The 13,474-nt window shown below is 41.8% G+C and overlaps 1 protein-coding gene across 1 annotated transcript in view; it reads left to right on the top strand.

Annotated features, from left to right (window-relative positions):
• Nucleotides 1-13,474, top strand: part of HCN1 (hyperpolarization activated cyclic nucleotide gated potassium channel 1) — a 207,816-nt gene that overhangs the window by 180,060 nt on the left and 14,282 nt on the right. The gene's annotated exons all lie outside the window — the stretch shown is intronic.

The following is a 13,474-nucleotide window of genomic DNA, read 5'->3' as shown; positions in this document are numbered from 1 at the left end:
GATAAAATAAAGAGGATTAATCTTCTCTGAAAATTTAAAGTACTTCTAAAAGGTAAAAATCACTGTAAGAATTTCAAAATCAGGCAGTGGATAAAAGACCATTATTTATATGGGATATTTTGGTTTTCATGAATATTTCAAGCTGTTATTAGTGCTTTTTCACTGAATTTTAACACTCAACAATGTTTATCCTTCCAGTATATACTATCAGAAACTGGAGTCCCCATCTGACTAGATAGCCCTCTAACAGATGTACATTAATAAAAAACAGACATGAATTTTAATCCAAATTAATCTGGTAATCCTAGTGAAAAATAGGGTTTTGTTTAGGTGAAGGCATCTGAATATTTATATTTGGATGAAAGCAGTTACATATGGTAATTGACTGGTATGAAAATACTGTTCCTTGTGACTGTAAATTGTCTTTGTGAAGTAGAATAGGTGTCTGCTTCTGTGAATAGCAGCAAGACTGGTTTCCAGAAGCTGACTGAACATTTTTGTGTGCCACCGCTGCCCATGACAGTTACAGTTAGTTGGTCATTGTATTAATTTTTTGGTGAATCTCATGAATCATCCCAGAACTTTGTCTAAAGTATTCAGAAGAGGTTCACTTGAAAGCCTAATCAGTGGCATTTAGCTGGTATACAGAAGTGGGAAGCTTAGAAAAGTGAATTGGGCTCGGTGTTTGAATTGGGCTATAGAGTTACTTAACTAATCCAATTTTAGAATAATACGCTAAAGCAACTTCTACTGATCTGGCCAGGAGGCCTTGTCACTCTGCAGTAGCCTCTGCAAGGTGATTTGTACCAGTATTTGTAGAAGCACTTTGGTAAAGAGGTCTTGTGTTTATCCCATGGGTTTAAACTGTAGATGCTGAAGACAGGAGATTAAGGAGAAAGAAAAGGTAAATGCTGAGGATGAAAAAACAGAGCAACCTTGGTCTTGGTCTTCTCTATGCTTAGCAGTGCCCCAGTTTATGAAAATGAGTTTGCAAGAGCCTGCGTGCTGAATCTGACCATAATACTCCTCTGAACCAGCAGAGGATCAGAGGAGATTGTGCGTGAAAGTATTTTACGTAACTGTCAGCCTGTTGTTGCAGTGCAAATGACTACTTAGCTCATCCTGTTCATCCGCTACCCTTCTTAGCAGGAATGCAGACATAAAATAAGGTATTTGCAATATCCAGACACCACAAGAACTTACTACGCTGCATACCAAAGCAGTTTTGTCTATCCAGACTACAGCTGGGATGAGATAAGGGGTGCAAAAATGGGGGCAAATGCATCCAAAGTCTGGCAGCTGCTGGGGCAAATGGGAGATAATAGCTGCTGCTGAATGTAACCTGGAGAGGCAAGATGAGGAAGGGCAAGTACACAGGAAGAAAAAGAACCTGAGAAAGGCAGTGCCCTAGGATCCAAAGTGGTGTGATTCAGAGATGTTTTAACAAAATATCATGTAGCATTGTGAATTCCCAGAAGCGGATTTCAGACCCCTGAGAGAAAAGACCTATTTGCAGCTGAAAAGAGAGGAAACAAGCTGCACATTGGATAGCTGTGAATTTAAAAGGTTTGGTTTGTCAAAGCAGAAAAAAAAGATTCTAATATTCTCTTCTCTCTGGAGAAGACCCTCTTCCCCTGAAATACGTACCAGAATCTGAGTGAAGTTTCCTGACCAAAGCAGACACAAGAAATGTTTCACAGTGATAAATTAACAAGCTGAAAGAGTAAGCCTGGGTCCAAATCCTAAAACCCCTTTTTGCCTAATGGAGACATGCAAAATCTGAGGCTGAGATACTGTTTAAGAAAAAACTTCAACTGTATTGCTCCTAGGTCTGACACAATAAATCAATATCAGCACTTGTGCTCTCACAAGCAAGGGAAGGACACATAGGTGGGAGGGTTGTGCCATACCTAAACAGATCCTTTTTCAGTTTTTTAATGTCTAATGATTTGGAAGTTCCCAGTCCCAGCTCAGAGAAGCTAACTGTTGGGTGTCAAGTATGTCCCAGAGATGAGTGTCCCTGAGGCCCTGGCTCTGGGAGGATTCAGGAGTCCCTGGAGAGGCAGGCTCACCTCCAGAACTCATGGGGGTTTTCACCAACATCCTGCCTTGGATTTGGAAAACATTTATCAAACTTACAATATGTAAAATGTTTGGGTATTGATGACATTGTATTAGTGGAAAACTTATGACACCCTGTTGCTGGAGAACTGGAGGTTAGTATGAAAGCCAAGATTTAATTAAAACCAAAGCACTGTTGCCAGTATTTAGGAGAGGCTTGAATGGAGACTGTTGGAAGAGTGGAAAAGAGCCTGGAAAACCAAAAGTTGCAGTAATAAAGAGAGGAAATATCTGGAGGTTTGAAGATGAGATACTGTTGAACATTTAAATTCTCTTGCCTGATCTTTGCTCTTAAATAACAAACAGGCTTTCCTATGGATCTGGGTGTTACAAGTCTCACATGAAACTAGATAAACCTTACAACAGCTTAAAATTGTCAGAAAGAATGTTCCTGGATAACCATCAATGGAATAGATCAGACTACACTCCCCCTCTGCCTTACATTCTCTGTTGATTTTTGAGAGAGGTGCAGAGTGGTGACTCTAGGGAGCCCTCCATAGATATGGGCTTGATTACCATCTGCCTCTTTCCTCATCTGTGTTCACTGGTTTCTCCTTTCTGGAAGGAAGGAGTAAGTACAAGACAGTAACCTCAGAGATCTTGTGGTTCGTTTGTTGGTATTCCTGTGGGAAGAGCATCCTATCCCTTAACCTTCATGTGTGTTCATAAATCTAATCTTGAACTTTGTGTGCAGGAGCATTACTTAGCCCAGCAGCATGTAGGATGCTCATTTTCATCCCAGTAAGTTTTTTTGAGACTGCTGATTGAAGGATATTATCATATGGATCATATGTGAGTTTTTGTAAGAGGGACAGGAATTAGGCATTGAAGAATACATGAAGCTAATTTTCACTATATTGCACAATTATATAGTTATTTCTACATCAGTGAAATGATGTAAGCCACAGTTACCAATTGAGAATTCCAGGATTTTAATAATCTATAGCTGCTTTAACTGGATTCTCCAGGAATTTTGAGGAAATATAGCAATACTCATTTTTCCCAAATGTCTATGGATTTTTTGATGTCTTCCTTCACTTTTTCCCTCTGTTTTCTAAAATGCCTCTCAGTTCCCCGTTATTAGGAATAGGATTGCTGCTACTTTCAGCAAAGCAGTAGATGTGTTTTTTCTCTACAAATAAAAGAGAAACTTTGCCCACTGAGACTGATGCAGTTTTCATATGAGGGGAAACAAGGTTGCCCTCAATGGAAATTACGACCTCCTTCTAGCTGCTTCTCTAGGGAGGGTAAAGTGTGAATGAAGAAGGTCAGGAAAGAGTGGATGGGCAGGGCTATGTTAACATATAGAACAAAACCATACAGGAGGTTAGAAGAGTGTGGGGAGTGAGATGGGGGTCAACAGAGAGAGGACTATGTGGGTAGGAGTCAGGCTGTGAGTGATGCAAGGAAATACGAGACAGAGGAACTGTGAGTGCAGGGGAACGTCGATGGGCATGAAATTAATGGGAAAGGAAAAAAAATACAAGGGGTAAAAGCATGTCTGATAAAGGCTAAAGAAACCTTCAGAAGCTGGAAAGGAGCAGGAAGGTGCTTACACCTATTGCTTTTGAACCGCAGGTAGGAAAATCTGACTGCACGTGTGTTGCAAGCTTGAGATGAACACAGTTGAATTTGGCCTTCCTGGGATGGAGAATAAGAATCAGGAGGCAGGTGAAAAATGTGGGCAATTGTATTTTGAGGATGTTGTGATGGGTATATTATTTAATTTTTTGTCATCTTGTTCATGGTTTTGAGTATCTGCAGTTTACAGTACTGAAAATGTAAAGTCTTTGTTAAGTACACAGTAGTGGAGAATGAGAGCTCCCCAATTCTTTTGTCTGTCTTGGTGCATGTTTGTGTTTCTCTTCTTTAATACCTTGGTAGTCCAAACTCATTTATGCTATAATCCCAGTAGTAAATGGTAGGGAGGATATTGCCAGGTTTTGATCCTACTGAACCTTTTCCTCTGAGTACAAGGTGGTTTTATTAAAAATTACTCAAAGACTTCTTGTGATAGGAGGAATTACTGAACAGATTGCATGTTAATTCTTCACTAGACATATAAAATTGTTAAGATGCAAAGATTTTGAAGTCTTTACAGACGAAGCACAAGAATATGAGTCTTTTGCTTATAGAGAAGCATAGTTCATCATTTACTGAGGCTTTGCAAAGCAGAAATAGTAATGTATCTAATGAGCCTAATACAAATCTAATTTTCATTGTACCAATGGATATTGGTAGAAACTGGTGTAATGCCACTGCTATGAGGCAATTCTAATTTTTGCTGGTGTAAATTATATCAGAATCACTCCATAATATTATGTAAGTTGGTGATTCAAAATGTCTCATGATTAATTACAACAACAAACATGCAGGAGTTCAATATACTGAAGAAAAATTTGCTTTAGTAAAAGAACTCCTTTCCAACAATTTCCTTCCTCTTACTCAGTTGGCTCCATGTGTGGCTAATAAGGCTCATTTAGTCATCACAATAAGATCTGGCTCTGCAATTTCTCTTTCCCTTCTGGAAAGGCATTTTGCTCCCTGATGCCTTATGACCTTCCACTTCTCTGCATACCCCTAACCCCAACCACAGTTTGCTGGTGTTCACACGCACTCTACTACGAACTGCAAGCTCCTACTTGGGGAACAAAGGAGAAAAGCAGCTTTTTGCTATTTTATAACTTGCCTGAGATTGTTACCCCTGCAAACATAAAAGTTACAGCTGTCCCAAAGCTATTGTAGAGCACACTGATGAGCATCAGTGATTTCATGATGTCCTGTTCCCCTTCAGCTGCCAGCCCTGTAGAGTCAGAGGAATTACTTTGGGCATGCACTCCTGATCCAACTAAGCATGTGATGAACTGCCTTTGTCCTTAACTGGAATGTTAGAGTGGGGCTGACATGCCTACAAAGAGAAGAAAAAAGGAATAAATCCAGCACTACCCAACCAGTAAGGCTCAGCACAACATACTGAAGGGGGGATTTCTGGGAATATGTTCAGGACTCTTTTGTTACTTCATTTGTTTCCTTGCTGGTGGACAGAGGACTGATTGTTCACTGTGGTCTCATCCTGCTCTTGTTGTAGTCACTGGCAAAATTTCTCTCAGCCTCAGAGGACACAAGACAAGACTTGCGTCCCTGCTATCTTTTCCTTTCTCCATCTGTTTTCCCACCTGTGTTTACACAGGCTTTCCTTCATTCAGCTACCCAGATTTATGTTCCAGGAAATTTAACCACTTTTTTTCTGTTTTTAACAGATACTGTGTTAGAGGTGAAGGAATGCCGATATTGCTAGGAAAATCCAAACTGAGTGACTAGGAAGTGTAGGTATATTTTTATGAATTAGATCTGGGGGCCCCATGGAGGTTTCATTGTGTTTGCAGTTGGAGGGAGTTTCCTAGTTCCAGTAGGTAAGTGTGCAATAATTCATCGTACCAAATTTGTGATGTGTCCATTGCAGTTCCCCCTTCCGCGTTGTTTCTTCTTTTTTTCCCCCACTGAGAATCCTAGTGGTATTATGCCACTTGGAGTCATTCAATCATAGACTAGCTAAACCACATATTGTTTAAAAATAATTTTTTCTATGACCTTCCAGGTATGTTGAACATAAAGAAGTGCATGTGATTTTTTAAAACTCTTCTTATATGTATGAGAGTTGCTGCGTGTGAATATGAATATGCAAGTGTAATGGTCTAAGTCTTGTGTTGTAATAAGAGACAAATACATGTTTTATTTTACTATTCAAAGGCAGGTATCACTAACTGTGCTGAATTTCATCATTCATTTATCAAAATTATATATAAATTAGATTCTCATCCCCATCTTCCCAGAATATGTCCCAGAGACATATTATGTCATCTTTTCTTTTTTGGTTTATTTTTTATAACATGTATTTCATGGAATACTTTAGATTTTTAAACGTTTTATTTTGCTTAAATCATTTAATACTATTTTAACAGTTATCCTTTCACACATGAAATTCTAGTAACATTGTATCTTGCATTTGCTGCAGCTTCTAGAAGGCCAATTAGACAGAACTTCTTTGACCTACCTATTATTATTCCCCATTTTGGAACAGCAACTGTCAGTATATTTTAGACCAGTGCAGTGGAAAATAATACCATCGGAAATGTTGAGTCACTTTAGATCATATTTTGCCACTTCCTTTTTTTCTGGGTACACTCTAGGTACTTCCTTTAGATAGACTACTTTTCAAGATTTGCAGTCTAATACTTATTATAAATGGAGAAATTGCTGTTAAAGTGCCTGACTGCTTACTGCTTTACACCTGGACAACATGATACAATATACAGTTTTACATTTTGCAAAAATATTGCATATGGCTGCTTCTTACTCAAGGTAGTGGTGAATTAAGTCTCTCAGTGTTCATCATCCAAATAATTAATTATAAGCAGCCTCCCTGAGGTGTGTTTATTCACATTCTTAATGGCAAGTTTACAATTAAATGCTTTAAGGGATCAGGTTCTCTAGATCTCCGTACCAACTCATTTGTAAAATACTTTTCAGGTGAAAAGTGTCGAACTTTTTTCTAAAAGTACTGTCTGCAAGAGGTCCTAAAAATTAAATGTTCTTTTGACACAGACTAGTCTGCAACTTTGAGGATACATTTCCTCATGATATAGCATAATTTCTTGTTCTGCATTGTGTTGTTCTTTTGATACCATATTTTATATAGAAAATACTATGCAGTCGGAAGAACTTCGTGCTATTCAGACAGAATAGTATTTTTAAAAGCCTAAGAGACTTTTTAAGAAGATGGAATAAAAATAAATTACTCTGTGATGCTAAAAGGTATAAATTTAGCAATATTAATAGTAAAAATTCTAGCTATCTAAATAACATAGTCATCAAACCAAATTATAATTCTAATTCTGCAAATTCAAGAACAGTGTAAATTTTTAATTTAGACTTTATGCATGACACAAGCAAAACATCACAACATCATGGCCTGGAAGTCTGAGGTGGCCAACACAGACAAACCAGAACATGATTTTCCAAGTACCTTCAATTTTACACAGTAGAATTTAAACTAAATACTTGAGTTTAGATTAAATATGTAATCTAAATATTTAATTCAGAACTGGCAGTCTCTGATCATTTGTTTAATAATTTAATGGAAAAAAAATGAAGTGCAATATTTTTACAGTCCACTTAAATTCAAGTTGAATAATTTGTAAATGTTGCTGTTTGCCAAACTCAAGTTGACAAGAGCATAACATATATACATAAGAAACTGAGTGGGTTTTTTTTCAACAGGGAATAAGCATCCATCTAAACAAAAGTAGTCATTAATGAATTATACAAAATCACTTTTGGACTTTGACCCAGCCAGTGTGAAGCTAAATCTGTACTTAGGCACATTATCTTAGAATCTAAGCTTAATTATTCTTTTTTTTTAAAGAAAATAAAATTAATATCTGTCAAATTATGAGCTTGTACAAGATAATAAATAGACTATCTTAGTCTCTCTTGGTAGAAAGAACACTTCATTAAAGTAGAATAAAATGTATGGATTCTCTGTTATAAATAGCATTGAAGATAAAATAAGGACTTGCATTTGTATTTTATATAATGAACCTGAGATTCTGTTCTATCAAACAGAGCTTTCTCAGAAAAATTTAAGTTAACAATAGAAAATAGCCAGGATGTAGGAAATGTTACTGGCCTCTGTTTGCTCTAGTCATGAAAACTTGGCCACAGCTATTTTCAGTACCTTCAGATGGAAAAAAGAAAAGAGAGGTCAGGATGGAACATAAAATGTCTCTGGGTCAGCTAGCATACCACTTTTATAAAGGCAAGTGTATCCTAACCATGCATATTTGGCTGTCTTTCTTGATGTAAATGTAATTATGGCTAACAACCTTTCTGAAAAGAATTAAATTTTACTGTCAATATATGTTAAGCATATTACATTGAAATATGCTTAATAGTTTATCAGCATTAACTTTACAGGAAAGATGAGGACTTAAAAACATCCAGTTATATATCAGTCTTGTCAAAAATTACAAAAGTCATTAGACAGTGGCTAAAATGAATTGGCTTACTGCTTCCAAATGCGCCTTGAAAATTGATATATTCCCAAAATGTCTTTTTCTGTATCTACATTTACTTATATCACATTAAATAATATCTTAAAGGCTCTGCCAAATTGTTTTAATGACTTCCACATGGAAATAATGGGACGCCTGCTCTGAGTAAGTCTCAAAACATGCAAATTAGTAGGATGTTATTATACTACTTTTCTCAGAGCTACTATAAAGTAGTGTGTTAAGCCTTATTCAAGGAAATGGGCAGATAAGAACAAGAGTTGTTTCAGGAAACAGCTTCTCATAGGTAGGTGGCATAAAAGACAAATTTGGGGCAAATTAAAGAAAGCATACCTTCAGTCGTGTTGAAATATGAAACGTTTTTTAAAGTAAGTATTCCTCTATAAATCCTATCAACGTTTGGGTCAATGAAAGTCAGGCAATTCTTTTTGGAAGAGTAATTTTTGCACCAGGCAATCTGTGCTATCTCCAATGAAATAAATGTACCTCTCTGCCAATTAGAAATACTTACAGGAAAAAAAAATAATAGAACCTCTGTAATTAGACCACTTACTGTACCAAACATTTGACATATATATACAAAGGTTAAGCAAATGAAGTCTTGTGAGGGAGACCTTCAGGGCAGAGAGTAATGGAAAGAAATATAACAAAAGAACTAATTGAGGAAGAGAGGGGCTCCAAAGAGGAGGATAGCAGTGGGGGACCATTCTGAAAGCATCAAAAACCTGTGGCAAAACCGCAAGACATGAAGGCAGAAGCCCAGGGAAGAGGGAGAGGCTCAAGTCGCCTCCCCCCTGAACAGGAAGAGTGAGCTGTGAACAAGAGCAGGGGGGACTCAGAGTGGGCGGAGACTGGAGTAATGGCGCCCAACACCCTCACATACAAGAGCAGCCCCCAGGGAGTGCGAGCGACCAGGAGCACAGCAACAGGGTGGGCAAACAGGGCATGGCGCATCAGAAGGGTGAGGCACGTCAGTTCGCGCAGGCAGGGCAAGCGGACAGGGCGCAGTCTATCTCCGGGGTCTAGATCTTGTCTGAGCTAGTTTCATCTTATCGTCCTCCACAAGTAGACTGAGCTGTGGTTACCACTCGCGTCAAAGCCACCACCAGAAAGAACGTGGCGACCCAGATGGAGCTGCCACACAAACATGCAGCAGTCCAGGTCCCGGGCTGCAGGGAGTGTCTGAGCCTGTCAGTCCTGTTGGAAGGCACCAGTGATAACACCTGTGTGCGCTGTGATCAGCTGGATGACCTGCTCAGCCTGGTGGTGGAACTCAAAGAAGAGGTCAAGAGATTAAGAAGTATTAGGGAGTGTGAAAGGGAGATTGATTGGTGGAATAACACCCTAGCACCCCTAAAGCAACAGGAGCAAATGGAGGCTCCAAACAAGGCAGGCAATCCCTCATCCTCTTACTATCAGGCAGAAGGAGGGCACCTAAGAGGTGGGGGAGGCTGGAAACAGGTCCCTGCTCACAGAGGCAGGAAAATCCTCTCCCAACCTCCCTCACCCTCCATGTTGTCCATTCACAATAGACTTGGGACCCTGGAACTTTTGAATGAAGAAGGAGGAAGAAAGACCAAGGTCCACCAAGGCCGGGTCGTTCTGACCAGGTATTAAAACCAGTTCTAAAAAGAACCCCAGAACAGTCATTGTAGTGGGTGACTCCATTCTGAGACATGTTGAAGGCCCAATATGCAGACCAGATCCGCTTCATAGGGAAGTCTGCTGCCTCCCTGGGGCCGGGGTCAAGGACCTCACACCAGAACTCCCCGCTCTATTGAGACCCAAGGACTACTAACCTCCCCTGGTTTTTCAGGTAGGTAGTGACGACATTACCAGGAGAAGTCCTAAAGCAATGAAGAGAGATTTCAGGTCCTTAGGGAAACTGATTAAGGGGTCGGGGGCACAAATTGTGTTCTCCTTCAGTTGGGGAGATGGATGAAGAAGAATACTGAAGAACTCAACAGATGAACTTGTGGCTCCAAGACTGGTACTACCATCAGGGCTTCGGATTTTTCAATCATGGGTTGGCATACAGGACACCAGACCTTTTGGCATTAGATGGGATGCACCTGTCCCAGAGGGGGAAGAGGATCTTAGGGCAGGAGTTAGCTGGGCTCATTGACAGAGCTCTAAACTAGATTTGAAGGGGGAAGGGGGAAAAACACCAGCCCATCTGAAGTGCATGTATACCAATGCACACAGCATGGGTAACAAACAGGAGGAGCTTGAAGCCACGATGAAACAGAAAAATTATGATGTACTGGCTATTACAGAAACATGGTGGGATGTCTGCCATGACTGGAGTGTGCCAGTTGATGGCTACAAGCTCTTTAGGAGGGATAGACAAAGAAGGAGAGGCGGTGGGGTGGTGCTGTATGTTAGGACTGTTATGATTGCTTTGAGTACAAGTGTAGTGAAGACAGGGTGGAGTGTCTTTGCGTTAGAATCAGCGGGAAGGCCAACAGGACAGATGTTGTAGTAGGAGTCTACTATAGGCCACCCAACCAGGACAGAGAGGTATATGAAATATTCTCTAGGCATTTAGGAGAAATCTCACAATCGCTTGCCCTTGTTCTTGTGGCAGACTTTAACTTCCCAGACATCTGCTGGAAATACAACACAGCAGAGTGGGACCAGTCCCGGAGATTCCTGGAATGTGTGGGAGATAAATTCCTGACACAGCTGGTGAATGAACCGACCAGAGAAGGTGCCCTGCTGGACCTTCTCTTTGTGAACAGAGAAGGACTGGTGATGATGTGACGGTCAGAGGACAACTAGGGCACAGTGATCATGAAATAATAGAGTTCTCTATTCTTAGGGAGGCTGGGAGAGGGGGAAGCAGAACTGACATCCTGGACTTCCAAAGGGCTGACTTTGTCTTGTTTGGGCACCTGCTTGACAGGATCCCTTGTGAGACGATCCTGAAGGGTATAGGGGTCGAGGAAGGCTGGACACTCTTTCAGAAGGAAGTCTTAATGGCTCATGAGCAGGCTGTCCCCAGGTGCTGTAAGAGAAGCCGGCAACAGAGAAGACCACCCTGGCTGAACAGGGAGCTTTGGCTGCAACTCAAGGAGAAAAGGAGAGTTTAGGGCCTTTGGAAGAAGGAACTAGCGACTCTGTGAGGTTATGCAGGGCGGAAATCAGGAGGTCTAAAGCCCAGCTGGAAATTAATCTGGCTTTAGCAATCAAGGACAACAAGAAATGTTTCTATAAGTATGTGAGCAGCAAAAGAAAGACCAGAGAGAGCCTCCATCCCCTGCTAGACGCAGGAGGAAACATGGTAAGAAGTGATGAGGAAAAGGCTGAGGTGCTTAATGCCTTCTTTGCCTCAGTCTTTAATAACAAGACTAGCTGTCTTGAGGGAACCCAGCCTCCTCAGCCAGAAGACAGAGACTGGGAGAACGACCCCCCTGCAATCCAGGAGGAGATAGTCAGTGACCTACTGCATCACATAGACATACACAGGTCTATGGGACCAGATGGAATACACCTGAGGGTGCTGAAGGAGCTGGCTGGGGTGCTCGCCAAGCCACTTTCCATCATTTACCAGCAGTCCTGGCTGACCGGAGAGGTCCCAACAGATTGGAAATTGGCCAATGTGACGCCCATATATAAGAAGGGTTGGAAGGATGATGTGGGAAATTACAGGACTGTCAGCTTGACTTCGGTGACCGGGAAGCTGATGGAGCAGCTCATCCTGAGTACCATCATACAACACATGCGGGACAACCAGATGATCAGGCCCAGTCAGCATGGGGTTATGAAAGGCAGGTCCTGCTTGACAAACCTGATCTCCTCCCATGACAGGGCGACCTGCTTATTGGATGAGGGAAAGGCTGTGGATGTTGTTTACCTCGACTTCAGAAAGGCCTTTGACACCGTTTCCCACAGCATTCTGCTGGCAAAACTGGCTGCTCGTGGCTTGGATGGGCACACGCTTTGCTGGGTAAAACACTGGCTGGATGGCCGGGCCCGAAGAGTTGTGATGAACGGAGTTAAATCCAGTTGGCGGCCGGTCACAAGTGGTGTCCCCCAGGGCTTGGTTTTGGGGCCACTCCTGTTTAACATCTTTATTGATGATCTAGACGAGGGGATTGAGTGCACCCTCAGTAAGTTTGCAGATGACACCAAGTTGGGTGGGAGTGTTGATCTGCTCGAGGGTAGGGAGGCTCTGCAGAGAGACCTGGACAGGCTGGAGCGATGGGCTAAGGCCAACTGTAGGAGTTTCAATAAGACCAAATGCTGGGTGCTGCTTTTCGGCCACAACAACCCCCAGCAGCGCTACAGGCTTGGGGAGGAGTGGCTGGAGAGCTGCCAGTCAGAGAGGGACCTGGGGGTGTTGATTGACAGCCGGCTGAACATGAGCCAGCAGTGTGCCCAGGTGGCCAAGAAGGCCAATGGCATCCTGGCTTACGTCAGAAATAGCATGGCCAGAAGGGACAGGGAAGTCATCTTACCCCTGGAGTCAGCACTGGTGAGGCTGCACCTTGATTCCTGTGTTCAGTTTTGGGCCCCTCACTACAAAAAGGACATTGAATTACTCGAGTGTGTCCAGAGAAGGGCAACGAAGCTGGTGAAGGGTCTGGAGCACAGGTCGTACGAGGAGCGGCTGAGGGAACTGGGGTTGTTTAGTCTGGAGAAGAGGAGGCTGAGGGGAGACCTCATCGCCCTCTACAACTAGCTGAAAGGAGGTTGCAGAGAGCTGGGGATGAATCTCTTTAACCAAGTAATAAGCAATAGGACAAGAACGAATGGCCTCAAGTTACGCCAGGGAAAGTTTAGACTGGATATTAGGAATCATTTCTTTCCAGAAGGGGTTGTTAGGCATTGGAATGGGCTGCCCAGGGAGGTGGTGGAGTCCCCACCCCTGGAGGTGTTTAACAGTTGGCTTGATATAGTGCTTAGGGATATGGTGTAGTTGGGAACTGTCAGTGTTAGGTTAATGGTTGGACTGGATGATCTTCAAGGTCTTTTCCAACCTAGACGAGTCTGTGATTCTGATTCTGTAATCATCTTTCACCTGTATTTTTGATCAGGAAAATGGTTATAAAATGCCCATAATGGATACCTGTCTCCGGCTACTTCGAACTTGTCTGTTTTGAAGGTTCCTTCTTGTCCCAGAGTGCCTTTCAGGACAAACTCTCCTTTTTCCAAATGTGGGGATTGTGTTCCAGGGATAACATTCTGGATGAAAGGGACTGGTAAAATACTGTTTTTGGGGGGTGCTGATATCCCTTATCATCTACTTTTCCTACTGACCATTTCCTGCCTCAAGAATA

The sequence above is a fragment of the Strix aluco genome, chromosome Z (genome assembly GCF_031877795.1).
Source record: "Strix aluco isolate bStrAlu1 chromosome Z, bStrAlu1.hap1, whole genome shotgun sequence".
Lineage (NCBI taxonomy): Eukaryota > Metazoa > Chordata > Aves > Strigiformes > Strigidae > Strix > Strix aluco.
The sequence above is the reverse complement of the archived record's forward strand: the minus strand, read 5'-3'. Positions and strand labels throughout refer to the sequence as shown.